General features: G+C 45.0%; 1 long non-coding RNA gene across 1 annotated transcript in view; it reads right to left on the bottom strand.

Annotated features, from left to right (window-relative positions):
* LOC135971900 (uncharacterized) overlaps nucleotides 1-14,844 on the bottom strand; it is a 36,926-nt gene that overhangs the window by 21,764 nt on the left and 318 nt on the right. Inside the window, exon 2 of the long non-coding RNA XR_010588271.2 lies at nucleotides 14,291-14,363. This is a non-coding gene — a long non-coding RNA (uncharacterized lncRNA). The remainder of the gene's footprint in view (nucleotides 1-14,290; nucleotides 14,364-14,844) is intronic.

The following is a 14,844-nucleotide window of genomic DNA, read 5'->3' as shown; positions in this document are numbered from 1 at the left end:
ACTTTCAGCTGGTCATGGTAGCTCACACCTGTAATCCCAGCACTTTGGGAGGCCAAGGTGGGCAGATCGTGAGGTCAGAAGTTTGAGACCAGCCTGGCCAACATGGTGAAACCCCATCTCTACCAAAAATACAAAAATTAGCTGGCTGAGGTGGTTCATACCTGTAATCCCAGCTACTGGGGAGGCTGAGGCAGGAGAATCACTTGAACCTGGGAGGCGGAGGTTGCAGTGAGCCAAGTTTGTGCCACTGCACTTCAGCCTGGGCAACAGAGCAAGACTCTGTATCAAAGATAAAAAAAAAAAAGAGACTTTCAAAGTATGTTACAAAACCAAAACTCAGCTATGTGTGGATAAACATAAAATATGCAACAGAAAAAATTAAAAGTAAAAGGCATCAAAAAAGTTGTGTCAGGTAAATACCAACCAAAGTAAAGCTGGTGTAGTAATATACAACAGTTCAAAATAAATCTGAAGGCAAAAAGCAAGATTGGAGTATAAAGAGAATCATTATTTAATGATAAAAGGAGTAATTTACTAGAAAAATATAACAGGTATGAGCATAACACTGAAGAAAACTTCAAAATACATATAGCACAAATTGATGGAATTATCAAGAGAAATGAACACATCCACAATCACACTGGGCAGCCTTAACACCTCTCTTAGAAACAAATAGCTTATAAAAACTTATAAGAACATAGATTTCAGTGATGCTACTAGGGAGGCTGAGGTGGAAGGATTGCTTGAGCCCAGGAGGTTAAGGCTGCAATGAGCTGTGATGTTATCACTGCACTCTAATGCTTCTCCCCATGCCAAAAAAAAAAAAAAAAAAAAAATCAGAAAAGATTGGGTGTAGTGGCTCACACCTGTAATCCTAACACTTTGGGAGGCCGAAGTGGGAGGATTGCTTGAGTCCAGGAGTTCAAGACCAGCCTGGCCAACATAGCAAGTGCTTGTCTCTGCTAAAAACAAAACAAATCATCAACAACAACAACAACAAAAAGAATACCTAGGGCCGGACGCGGTGGCTCACGCCTGTAATCCCAGCACTTTGGGAGGCCGAGGTGGGCAGATCACCTGAGGTCATGAGTTCAAGACTAGCTTGGCCAAAATAGCCAAATCTCATCTCTACTAAAAATACAAAAATTAGCCAGGCATGGTGGCGCATGCCTGTAATCCTAGCTGCTCAGAGGCTTAGGCAGGAGAATCACTTTAACCTGGGAGGCGGAGGTTGCAGTGAGCCAAGATCGCACCACTGCACTGTACCCTGGGTGACAGAGCAAGACTCCATCTCAGAAAAAATAATAATAATAAAATAAAATAAAAAACAAATAAAGGAAGACCTAGAACTGGGTGTGGTGGTATGAACCTGTAATTCCAGCCATTTGGGAGGCTGAGGCAGGAAGATTAATCGAGCCCAGGAATTCAAGTCCAGCCTGGGCAACATAGCAAGGCTCAATCTCTTAAAACACAAAGTTCAGGTGCAGTGGCTCACGCCTGTAATCCCAGCACTTTGGGAGGCTGAGGTGGGAGGATCACCTGGGTCCAGGTGGTCAAGGCTGCAGTGAGCCGAGATCATGCCACCACACTCTAGCCTGGGTGATAGAGTGAGACCCTGTGTCAAACAACAACAAAACGAAAACACCTGGAACTTACACATTAGACCACGCATTGGACCACTAAAGAAGAGTCAATACATGTTAAAGAGGACATATTATAAACTAACAAAGACTTCCCTTTGGCCAAAACTTCAGTCAGCCTCCTCTGAGTCCTCCGCCTCCATAGGCCTGACCTCGGGTTCTCTCTCTATCTTTGTAGAATCCAGTTTGAGCAAATGACCTGCTAAGTCAGTTTAACAAAATCTAGGCCAGGCACTGTGGCTTGTGCCTGTAATCCTAGCACTTTGGGAGGCCAAGGTGGGTGCATCAGCCTGGGTAACATGGCAAAAACCCATTTCTACAAAAAATACAAAAAAATTAGGATGCATGCCTGTGGTCTCAGCTACTCAGAGGCTGAGGCAGGAGGATCGCCTGAGCCCAGGTGGTCGAGGCTGCAGTGAGCCGAGAACGTGCCACTGCACTCCAGCCTGGGTGATACAGTGAGACCTTGTCTCAAAAAGAGAAAGAAAGAAAGAAGGAAAGAAGGAAAGAAAGAAAGACAGGCCAGCCTCAACCTTGGTATCTGACCCCCCCTTGATATCTTATCACCCTGGCCTGCCTTCAGCAATAATGCTATCAGTCAGTTTAGCCAGAACAGAAGCACTTTTATCCTCGATGTTTCTTTGTATTAGTTTTCCATCCACTGACACCCAACCCCCCACTCCTTGGTTATAGATCCCCACTTGTCCTTGTTGGAGTTGGAATTGAGTTCACTCTCTCCCCCACTACAAGACCCCATTACAGAGGTCCCTACACCTATCACCATAGCTCACCTTGGATAAAACCTGCCTCGCCATCTTTAACAAGTATCATGAATCATTTTTTCTTTAGCAAGACCTAGTGCAATAAAATATAAAATCACTATCAAAAAGAGAGCTCCTAAATCCTACGTGTTTGTAATTTAAAAATATGCTTACATTAATTATTGGGACAATTTGGGAAACTTAATATGGACTATATATTATACAGTATATTAAATAAAAATTATAGGAGCCCATTATTTTGGACAAAGTTCCTGCGCTAACAGACCAGATTGAAAATCAAAATGGAGTCACCCATGCTACAGTTCCATTTTCACCACACCCATACTAAGCTGTTGGTTGACCTTTGAAGAAATCAGAAGGAAGGGACAGTGGATTTCCCAAACAGACCAGTGTAAATCTTTAATTGATATAATAAAGTCCTTACACAAAAAAGTAGCCTAAAATAATCTGCTGTTAACTAATCAGTTATTTTTATTTTGTTCTGTCTTCCTTTCCCTGCCTTACAAGAAACAGTAATTTGATTTTATTTTAATGAATTTATTTATTTGGAGATGGAGTCTTGCTCTGTCACCCAGGCTGTACTGCAATGGTGCAATGGCAGCTCACTGCAACCTCCACCTTCCAGGTTCAAGCGATTCTCTTGTGTTAGTTCAAGATTCACTTGAACCTGAGAGGCGGAGGTTGCATTGAGCTGAGTTCGCACCACTGTAATCCAGCCTGGGCGAGATTCAGTCTAAAAAAGAAAAGAAAAAGAAGAAAATCTACAAGTAAATGAACTGCACAGTCCAAACCTGTGTTGTTCAAGGCTCAACTGTAATGCACTCTTTGTTCTTTGTTTCTGCTTTCTTCAGCCCTTCTCTGTCTATAGGGCCAATCTCCATGGCCAGGTGTGGTGGCTCATGCCTGTAATTCCAGCACTTTGGGAGACTGAGACCAGGAGGATTGCCTAAACTCAGGACTTCAAGACCAGCCTGGGCAACAAAGTAAGACCTCATCTCTACCAAGAAAAAAAAAACCAACTAGGTATGACGGTACTGCATGCCTGTAGTCCCAGCTACTGGGGAGTACTGAGGAGGCTAAGGTGGGAGGATCACTTGAGCCCAGGAGATCGAGGTTTCAGTGAGCTGTGATTGTGTCACTGCACTCCAGCCTGGGTGACAGACACCCTGTCTTAAAAAAAAAAAAAAAAGGCCAACCTTCTCTGCTCAGCTTATTATAGCACTTTTATTCTATGTTATGGAATAAAGTGTTGCCTGATTCTAGAATCACACATAAAGGCAATTGAGATCTTTATTATACATTTATTGTAATTTTGTCTTTTGACATGTATAAATATTAAATATCTTGTGTATGATCATGTGGCCTCCACTTTTGTTGAGATGCAATTACTCTGTTCTAGTATAATTATTCTCAAATGTTTTTATTTCAGTGCTACCACCCAACAGGTTCTTCTTCCTTGCCGCACAGAAAAAGCCAGTATGTTGAAACAGAAGGTGCTGCAGTAGAGAAAGAGTTTAATAATCATAGGGTGCTGAGCAAGGAGGACCGGAGATGTTCTTCAAATCCATCTCATCAAGAAATCAGAGGCAAGGGTTTTTAAGGACAATTTGACAGTCAGGGGACAACTAGGGAATTAGTGCTGCTGATTGGCTGGGGATGAAATATAGGAATGTTTAAACTGTCTTGGTGTGCTGAGTCAGTTTCTGGGTGGGGTCACAGGACTGGTGGAGTCAGCCCCTTGGTGTGGGTCATGGGTCTGGGTGAAGTCATTTGGTCTGCCAGAATGCAAAAGTGTGAGAAATATCTCACACCAGCCTTAGGTTTACAATAGTGATATTATCTATAGGAACAACTAGCGAAGTTACAAATCTTGTGACCTCCAGCAGTTACTTACAAATCTATATGACCTCTGAGCAGTAAGCAATTATAGAAAAGCAAGTATGCCTACAGTTTAGCATAATTCAGACCCCTCCCATGATTCTAAACTCGAGGTCTTTCATTAGCTTTACAAAGGCAATTTCAGTTCCAAACATGATGGGGGTTAGTTTTGGGAAAGGATTATTATCCTCCTCATCCTTCTTTTCTTTTCTTTCTTTTCTCTCTCTCTCCTTTTTTTTTTTTTTTTTTTTTTGTAGAAACAGGGTCTCACTCTGTTGCCCAGGCTGGTCTCAAACCCCTGGCCTCAAGTGATCCTCCAGCCTCAGCCTCCCAAAGTGCTTAGATTACAGGCATGAGTCACTGCACCAGGCTAATCCTTGCTTTAAGGTTAAACTATAAACAAAATTCTTCCCATAGTTAGCTTGGCCTATGCCCAGGAATGAGTAAGGGCAGTTAGCTTGTGAGGTTAGAAGCAAGATGAAGTCAGTTATATTGTATTTCTCTCACCGTTATAAGTTTTGCAGAGGTGGTTTTATTGGCATCCGTTTACATACACTGCTTTTGAGGATTCCAAAGAGCTTTTGCATTTATGGGTTATATATAACCATATTTACTGAGTTAAAAGTTAAAATTGAATATGTTTTAGAAATATTTATTTAGGCTGGGCGTGGTGGCTCACGCCTGTAATCCCAGAACTTTGGGAGGCTGAGGCGGGCGGATCACAAGGTCAGGAGATCAAGACCATCCTGGCCAACATGGTGAAACCCTGTCTTTACTAAAAATATAAAAATTAGCAGGGCGTAGTGGGACACGCCTGTAGTCCCAGCTACTCGGGAGGCTGAGGTAGGAGAATTGCTTGAACCCGGGAGGCAGAGGTTGCAGTGAGTCGAGATCGCGCCATTGCACTCCAGCCTGGCAACAGAGGGAGACTCTGTCTCAAAACAAACAAACAAACAATAAAAGAAATATTAATTTATTTAAAAATAACTAGTTTCCAAAAAAACTTCATGAGAAGAATTGCATTGTTTACATTTTTGCAATTCTCTCAATATCTGACTAATGAAAGTAGCTGGATTCTCATAGCTGCTTCTGCATTCATGTTGCTGTTATGTTGTTTGGGTTGAAGTATATGAAGAAAACCCAGCCTCACACAGCTGTAAAAGGAAGCGGGGGGAGAATTTTCATAGTTTTTTCAGATATTGAGGATACAACCGTCCCTTGGTATCCATAGAGGATTCGTCCAGAACCTCCTGCGGATACCAAAATCTCAGGATGCTCAAGTCCCTGATATAAAATAGTGTAGTACTTACATATGACCGACAAATATCTGTATGTACACTTTATTTATTTATTTAGAGATGGAGTCTTGCTTTGTCACCCAGGCTGGAGTGCAGTGGCAGGATCTCAGCTCACTGCAACCTCCGCCTCCTGGGTTCAAGTGATTCTCCCGCCTCAGCCTCCCAAGGAGCTGGAATTACAGGCACCCGCCATCACGCCTGGCTAATTTTTGTATTTTTGTAGAGATGGGGTTTCACCATGTTGACCAGGCTGGTGTTAAACTCCTGACCTCAGGTGATCCGCCCACCTCGGCCTCCCAAAGTGCTGGGATTACAGGCATCAGCCACCTCACCCAGCCCTGTCTGTATACTTTAAATTATCTCTAGATTATTTATAATATGTAATACAATGTAAATAGCCGTATAGTTGTTATACTATATTGTTTAGGAAAAATGACAAGGAAAAAGAGTCTGTACATGTTCAATACAGAAGCAATATTTTGTCTGAATATTCTTCATGCATGGTTAGTTGAATCCATGGATGCAGACCCCTTTGGTTACAGAGAACTGACTGCACTCATTTCCTGTAACAAAATGCATGAGTGATAGTTTCTTAAAAGTTACTTGCAAGGTAGAATTTGAAATAATGAGTATTTTGTACTGTGTTACATTTAAACTCTTTTTTTTTTTTTTGAGACAGTGTCTCACTCTGTTGCCCAGGCTGGAGTGCAGTGGTATGATCTTGGCTCACTGCAACCTCTGCCTCCCAGGCTCAGGTAATCCTCCCACCTCCCGAGTAGCTGGAATTACAGGCATGTGCTACTGAGACTGGCTGTGTCTGTTTGTTTTTAAAATAAACAATATATATCTCAATTGTTTTTTTCTGGTTATAAAAGTAATAGATGCTTGTTACATGACATTCAAACCCCACAGAACTGTATAAAGTAGAAATTGAGAGTCCTGCGTAATCCCACCCCTCCCTCATACTCTTTGGTTTAAGTGTCTTCAATTTTTCATGTATGTGTGTGTGTGTGTACATATGGTTATTTCTCTGCAATTTTCTCCTTTAATTTATTATATCATGTAACTTTTTTTTTTTTTTTTGAGACAGGGTATCATTCTCTCGCTCTGTCACCCAGGCTGTAGTGCAATGGTGCGATCTCAGCTCACTAGTACCTCTGCCTCCGAGTTCAAGTGATCCTCTCACCTCAGTCTCCCGAGTAGCTGGGACCACAGGTGCATTCCACCATGCCCAGCTAATTTCTGTATTTTTTGTAGAGACTAGGTTTCACCATTTTGCCCAGGCTGGTCTCAAACTCCTGGACTCAAGCAATCTACCCTCCTCGGCCTCCCAAAGTGCTGGGATTACAGGTGTGAGCCATCACACCTGGCACACAGAACATCTTTTGATGTCAGCAAACATCGACCTACCTCATTTTTAAATTTTTTTGATGTATTCCTTATGTTTTATTCCATTCTTTTAATTAATTTATTTATTTTTATTTTTTGTTATTTTTATTATTTTTTGAGACAGAGTTTCATTCTACTGCCCAGGTTGGAGTACAGTGGTGCAATCTTGGCTCACTGCAACCTCTGCCTCCCGGGTTCAAGCGATTCTCTTGCCTCAGCCTCCCGAGTAGCTGAGATTACAGTTGCCTGCCACTACACCCAGCTAATTTTTGTACTTTTAGTAGAGATAGGGTTTCGCCATGTTGGCCAGGCTGGTCTCGAACTCCTGACCTCAGGTGATCCACCTGTCTCAGCCTCTCAAAGTGCTGGGATTACAGGCATAAGCCACCGCACCCGGTCCATTCTTTTTATTTTTTTACGTTAAATTAAATTAAATTATTATTTTTTTCAGAAATGGGATCTTGCTGTGTTGCCCAGGCTGCTCTCAAACACCTGGCCTCAACCAATCCTCCCACCTTGGCCTCCCAAAGTGCTGGGATTTCAGGTGTGAGCCACCATGCCTGGCCTCATTCTATGTCTCAAATCCAATACCCTCACCCGTTGTCCAACACTTCATAAACATACCACAAATCAAAATCTCACAAGGATAACTATTTAAAAATCATTTTACTTTCTTCTTTCCTTGCTCAAAAGGAATGCCCTGCACCATTAGATTATTGTTAATGCCTTTTGAAAAAAAGTACGGAAAATAATTAATACTTTGTTTTTTTATTAATAGTACATTTTCAGATTTACAGACTAATTGAGCAAAATAATACATAGAGTTCTATATACCCATCCTACTACCCTAGCCCATCCTTCATAGTCTCTCCTATTAATATTTTACCCATGTTATACTTATTATGATTGATGAAAAAATACTGATATATATTATTATTAACTATAGTCCATAGTTAACATTAAGGTTCATTGTGTTGTACAGTTCTAGGGGTTTTGACAATGTAATAACATGTAACCACCATTACATTTCCTTTCCCTTCCCCTTCCCCTTCCCCTTCCCCTTTTCTTTCCTTCCTTCCTTCCTTCCTTCCTTCCTTCCTTCCTTCCTTCCTTCCTTCCTTCCTTCCTTCCTTCCTTCCCTCCCTCCCTCCCTCCCTCCCTCCCTCTTTCATTCTTTTCTTCTTCTTGTTTGAGACAGGGCCTTATTTTGTCACCTATGCTGGAGGGTGGTGACACAAATATGGCTGCAGTGTCAACCTCCTGGCCTTAAACAATCCTCCTTCTTGACCTCCTTTAATGCTGGGATTACAGGCATGAACCACCATGCCTGGCCAATCCACTGTTTTGAAATATCTGTTGATGCATTCATTTCCCATGTTGCTCAGTGGACTGAGGTCTTCTCAGGAAAGGAACATGCCCTCTTGTCCATCCCTGGGTTAGGACTGGCATGTCACAGGGGCTCAGTAAACTGGTACCATGTAGGCCAGGTACAGTGGCTCACACCTGTAATCTCAGCACTTTGGGAGGCCAAGGCGGGTGGATCATTTGAGGTCAGGAGTTCAAGACCAGCCTGGCCAACATGGCTAAATCCCATAAAAAAAAAAAAAATCACAAAAAATTAGCCAGGCATAGTGGCGCATGCCTGTAATCCCAGCTACTCAGGAGGCTGAGACAGGAGAATTGGTTGAACCTGGGAGGTGGAGGTTGCAGTGAGCCGAGAGCACGCCATTGCACTCCAGCCTGGGTGACAGAGCAAGACTCTGTCTCAAAGCAAAACAAAACCAACAACAACAATAAAAACTGGTGCATTATAGATATGAATGATCTGATAATATTGACATCACTAGCAGCAGATCCCCTCAATATGTGGCAGGTACCATTCTAAGCATTTTTTCTGCGTGAGTTCATTTAATTCTCAGAATTACCCTAGGAGTAGGTGCTGTTATTATCCACATTTTGCAGATGAGGCAACTGAGGCTCAGAGAGGTTAACTACTGACTTGCCCAGGCAATGAGACCTTGAATCATACAAATTATCTCTGCAAATTGGATGAAATCTGTATACTCTAGGAATCTGCTGCAATATGATAATGTTGCAACTGGTTCTTTTTTTTTTTTTTTTTTGAGATGGAGTCTTGCTCCGTCGACAGGCTGGATGGAGTGCAGTGGAGCAATCTCAGCTCACTGCAACCTCCGCCTCCCAGGTTCAAGTGATTCTCCTGCCTTAGCCTCCCAAGTAGCTGGGACTATAGGCACTCACCACCATACCTGGCTAATTTTTTTTTTTTTTTTAAGTACAGATAGGGTTTTACCATGTTGGCCAGGATGGTCTTGATCTCTTGACCTCGTGATCCACCTGTCTCGGCCTCCTAAAGTGCTGGGATTACAGGCATGAGCCACCACTCCTGGCCAGCACCTGGTTCTTTTTAATGGCTTTTAATCATTTCCTGTGGCCCCAACTCTGGCTCTCTGGTTTTTAACTCGATTAAGCTATGTTGCTTAGGCTGGCCTCAAACTCCTGGGCTCAAGCAATCCTCCTGCCTCAGCCTCCCCAGTAGCTGGGATTACAGGTGCATGCCACCGCAAATGGCTCATGGCTCCCTAGTTTTATTAATATTAGGAATTTTTAAGAATATTAGTATTTTTTAGGATTAACTTAAGTGATGAGAGAAAATTTCAAGAAATTAAATAGTATTTTAAAATCTTTCAAATTTGCTTCTCAACCCCATTGATGTCCACTTTCCAAAGCTAAAATCAGAATAGATTTTGTGCTCTTTTATTGGAGGGGTCTGGGGCGTTGGATACCCTACATGATGACTCAGGTAAATGAATGCTGTTGTCCCTGCAGCACCCTACCCTCAGTGCAGGCTTGTGAAGGTGGGCTTGGACTTGGCCATTGTCTTAGTTCAGGATGCTATAACGAAAATATCACAGATTGGGTGGTTTAAAAAACAGAATTGGCTGGGCACGGTGGCTCACGCCTGTAATCTCAGCACTTTGGGAGGTAGAGGTGGCCAGATCATCTGAGATCAGGAGTTCGAAACCAGCCTGATCAACATGGTGAAACCCCATCTCTACTAAAAATACAAAAATTAGCTGGGTGTGGTGGCAGGTGCCTGTAGTCCCAGCTACTCAGGAGGCTGAGGCAGGAGAATCGCTTGAAGCTGGGAGGTGGAGGTTGCAGTGAGTTGAGATCATGCCACTGCACTCCAACCTGGTGACAGAGCAAGACTCCATCTCAAAAAAAAAAAAAAAAAACAAAAACTACCTGGGCATGGTGGTGCACACCTGTAATCTCAGATACTCAGGAGGCTGAGGCAGGAGAATTGCTTGAACCTGGGAGGTGGAGGTCACAGTGAGCTGAGATCATGTCACTGCACTCCAGACTGCGTGACACAGACTCCATCTAAAAAAAAAAAAAAAAAAAAAAAGAGAAAAAACCACTTCAGTCCATAGCAGCCACCAAGTGTGGGTTGGGTCTGGCTGTGGGCAGTAGAGAACCTGTTTGGTGGAGGGAGAGGACAACGCAAGGGCACAGAGGCAGTGACAATTCAGGAGAATGCTACATTTAGGGATCCTTGGGAGGGGGAAATAGCAGAAGAGAGGAGAGGGAGGTGGAGGCCATGGACTGTTAGAAGCTGTTCAGAGTTGATTGTGTATGGCGTGGGAAGCTCCTGTGGGTATCTGAGCTGTGGAGTAGCTGCTCAGGATTGGGCTTTAGGAGGACAGTGCTGGAAGCAGCAGGTAGGGCAGATTGGGTGGGGGAGGGGACACAGACAGCTGGCAGGGAAATAAGTTTGGAGATGACCATAAATAGCTCTGCTGTCAACGCCTCTCCCACAACCCTCTCCTCCTCCTATTCTCCGATTTCTAATAATGGCTGTGCCATTCTTCCAGTCCCAGGGATGGAAGTCTGAGTCACTCTGACTCCTCCCCCCGCCATGCCCCATGTCCAACCAGCTACAATTCCTGCTGATTCTATCTCTTCTACGCCACCTCTGGAGTCCTGCCCCTCTTTGGGATTCTGCCAGCACCCTGTGTCAGGCCTGTCCCTGGCTCAGGAACTCTTGTCTCCCTTCCCCAGGCTCGATCCCAATACCCTCTCACCACTGTTGCCAGATGTTACCGTCTGCCTATTGCACACCCCAAAATGAATGCCCTGGAGTGTTGGCTGGATGAAATGTGAGCACCTGCGGGATTCATTCCTGTAATGCCAGCACTTTGGGAGGCCAAGGTGGGAGGATCACTTGAGCCTAGGAGTTCCAGAACAGCCTGGGAAACATGCTGAAACCCTATCTCTACATACAATACAAAAATTAGCCAGGCATGCACCTGTAGTCCCAGCTACTCACGAAATTGAGGTGGGAGAATCACTTGAGCCCGGGAGGTCGAGGCTGCAGTGAGCTGAGATTGCACCACTGCACCATTGCACTCCAGCCTGGGCAACAGAGTGAGACCTGTCTCAAAAAAAAAAAAAAAAAAAAAAAGAAAGAAAAAAAAGAAAAAGGCTGGTGTAGTGGCTTGTGCCTGTAATTCCAGCTACTTGGGAGACTGAAGCAAGAGAATCACTTGAACCTGGGAGGTGGAGGTTGCAATAAGCTGAGATCACACTGCTGCACTCCAGCCTATCTCAAAAAAAAAAAAAAAAAAAAAAAAGGAGTCTGGGCACGGTGGCTCATGCTTGTAATTCCAGCACTTTGGGAGGTTGAAGCGGGCTGATCACCTGAAGTCAGGAGTTCAAGACCAGCCTGGCCAACATGGTGAAACCCCTGTCTCTACTCAAAATACAAAAATTAGCTGGGCGTGGTGGCGCATACCTGTAATCCTAGCTACTTGAGAGGCTGAGACAGGAGAATTGCTTGAACCTGGGAGGCAGAGTTTGCAATGAGCCGAGATCCCGCCACTGCACGCCAGCCTGGGCAACAGAGCAAGACTCTGTCTCCAAAGAAAAAAGAAAAAGAAATGTGAGTCCCTGACCACTCCTAGCTGTCCTGTCCAGCCTCCCCCGAGACCTTAGAGCTCTTTGAAGAGGCAGCTAGATGGATGCTCCTTCCCAGGCTCTCCAGGGTCTCCTGCATCCAAGGTGCTTTTCTCCTTGCCAGATGCTTCAAGTGTCATCTACACTCCTCTTGGGACACCTTCTTTCTCTCTCTCTCTCTCTCTCTCTCTCTTTTTTTTTTTAATAGAGACTAAGGTCTCACTCTGCTGCCCAAGCTGGTCTCAAACTCCTGAGCTCAAGGGATCCTCCTGCCTTGGCCTCCCAAAGTGCTGGGATTACAGGTGTGAACCACCACACCCAGCAGACACTTTCCTCTTGTGCCTGCGTTTATGGTGATTGTATACATGTGTGTCTGGCTCCCAGAGGGTAGGGACGGAGTAATACAAATTTTTGTGCCTCCACAGGGAACTTGCACATGACCTAAATTCAACGACAAATTAGGGTTTGATTGAAAATGTGGAGGGGTGGAAATTTTCAATTCCACTGACCCCAAACGGGAGGATCTGAGCCCCTTTCCTTTAAACACCATCTTTCTCTGCAGCAGCTTTCAGAGCCAATAGTTACCATCACCAGGAATTCCAGACCAGCACAATAAATAGGGGCTGTGGTTTCTCCCTCTTTCTCCTTAAAAAAGTAATAGAAAAAAAATTAGCCAGGCATGGTGGCATGTTCTTGTAGTCCAAGCTACTCAGGAGGCTAAGGTAGGAGGATCACTTGAACCTGGGAGGTTGAGGCTGCAGGGAGCCGTGATCATGCCATTGCACTCCTGCCCGGGCAACAGAGTAAGACCCTGTCTTGGAAAGAACAACAACAACAACAACAACAACAACAACAACAGGATTGGAGTTGATTTGAACTGGAGTTTTACTACTTCCCAGCAGTGCACCATTGAGCAAGTGTGGAAACCTCTACGAGCCAATGGAGCTGGCATCAGCTGCCTCATCAAACAGGGATTGTATGGGAAAGGCTGGCATGGAGCTGGGGCTTGGGAGGCAGGCAGTTAGAGGCAGTTTAAAGATTTTGCTTCAATTGCCTCCAGCTGCTGCTGTGCTTACAAGGAACACAACTGCTCCCTCTCTGATCCCTCAGCAGGCAAAGGCCAGACTCTGGAACACACCTCCAGTGCTGCCTCTGGCCAGGCCTCTGAGATACCAGTCCACCATGCAGAGGAAGGGGCGAGTCCTTGGTAGGGGGAGGGGGGCAGCAATTTCATTACCACCATTTCAGAGGTGGTAGTGTGGGTGGTTGACATACATAAGTCTCATTGTTTGAACCAGAAGGATCTTCAGGGGTCCAGTCTTCCAGTTTACAGGTGTGGACATTGAGATCCAGGCACCTGATAATACCAGGTTGGCAGGAAGGTCGAATGCCAGAGGTTTCCATGATCTCTACTTGTGTTTGGAGCAACAGAATTCTGAACAGAGTCAAAGGGATAAGGGGTCTTTTCTGGCACAAGCTGGCCCAAGACCAGGCCTTTGACAGAGGTCTCAGACTCTGGGGGGCCCAAAAGCAGCCCTCCCTTGGGCTCAGCCTTCTGGATCCTAGGGCCAGAGCAGTAGCTCTGCCGGCTAGGACTCGGTGAGGGGAGCTTTGAAGTCACTAGTCGAAGGTCACCTTCCTGGCCCAGCTCCACCTGACACTGTTGACTGTGAGGCAGTGGAGGGGAGGGCTGAGAACACAGCACATAGGTTGCTCCTATTTGGAGTGAATTAGTGTGACTGGGAAAGCAGAGAAGGGAAAGAGGTCAGGTTTTTCCAAAGAAAACCCAGCCCTCAGCTAGTGTCTTAGTTTAAGAAAACAGATGAAGAGAGAAACTTTGTGGCAGAACTAATTATAACCGTCTTTTGTGGCCAGATGCAATGGCTCACACCAGTAATCCCAGTGCTTTGGGAGGCCTAGGCGGGAGGATCATTTGAGCTTAACAGCTGGAGACCAGCCTGGGCAACATAGTGAGACCCTCCCATCTCTATTTTTAATTAAAAAAAAATCTTTTCTATGCAAACAGGAAAAAATGGAACTGTTTTCTACTGTGGCTGCTTGATTACTCCAGGGTCTCAGAAAACAATACCCCAAAACGCAGGCCTCAGGAGCAGCTCTCTCTGACCCTCTCCCTCCCTCCTGTCTTCGGCCCCTCACTCTCCTCGGAGGCCAGCCATAGAAACTAGAATCCTTCTTCCTCAATGCAGGTCATAGAAACCAGAGCCCTTCTCCCCCAAAGCCAGACATCGAACCCAAAAATATTACTCTAACCTTCTCCCACACGTTTCTGGGTAAAAACTGGCCATAAATAAATTATCTGACCTACCTTGTTTGCTTGCAGGTCCTAAGACCCCTCCATCCCAGAGAGAGTCCTGCCCCATCCTCAGAAGGAAGGACTGCTGCAGAGAGAGGCCAAGAAGAATCTACATGGACAGGCCTTGCTGGGTTTCCCCACTCAGGTTATTGGCCTTCTGGTCCAATCATATTTCTTTCTTCGGTTTTTTTGTTTTTGTTTTTGTTTTGTTTTTTTGAGACTGAGTCTCGCTCTGTTGTCCAGGCTGGAGTGCAGTGGCATGATCTCAGCTAACTGCAACCTCTGCCTCCCAGGTTCAAGTGATTCTCCTGCCTCAGCCTCCAGAGTAGCTGGGATTGCAGGCGCACCACCATGCCCGGCTAATTTTTGTATTTTTAGTAGAGACGGGGTTTTCATTATGTTAGCCAGGCTGGTCTCCAACTCCCGACCTCAAGTGATCCGCCTGCCTCGACCTCCCAAAAGTTCTAGGATTACAGCCGTGAGCCACCGCGCCCGGCCCAAAGTGGGATTTCAACTCTCTACACCAGCTGGACGCGACAGCGGACTCGAGGAGGCGCAGGCGCCGG

This window comes from Macaca fascicularis, chromosome 7 (genome assembly GCF_037993035.2).
Source record: "Macaca fascicularis isolate 582-1 chromosome 7, T2T-MFA8v1.1".
In the NCBI taxonomy this organism is placed as follows: Eukaryota; Metazoa; Chordata; class Mammalia; order Primates; family Cercopithecidae; genus Macaca; species Macaca fascicularis.
This window is presented reverse-complemented; position numbering and strand designations above follow the sequence as displayed.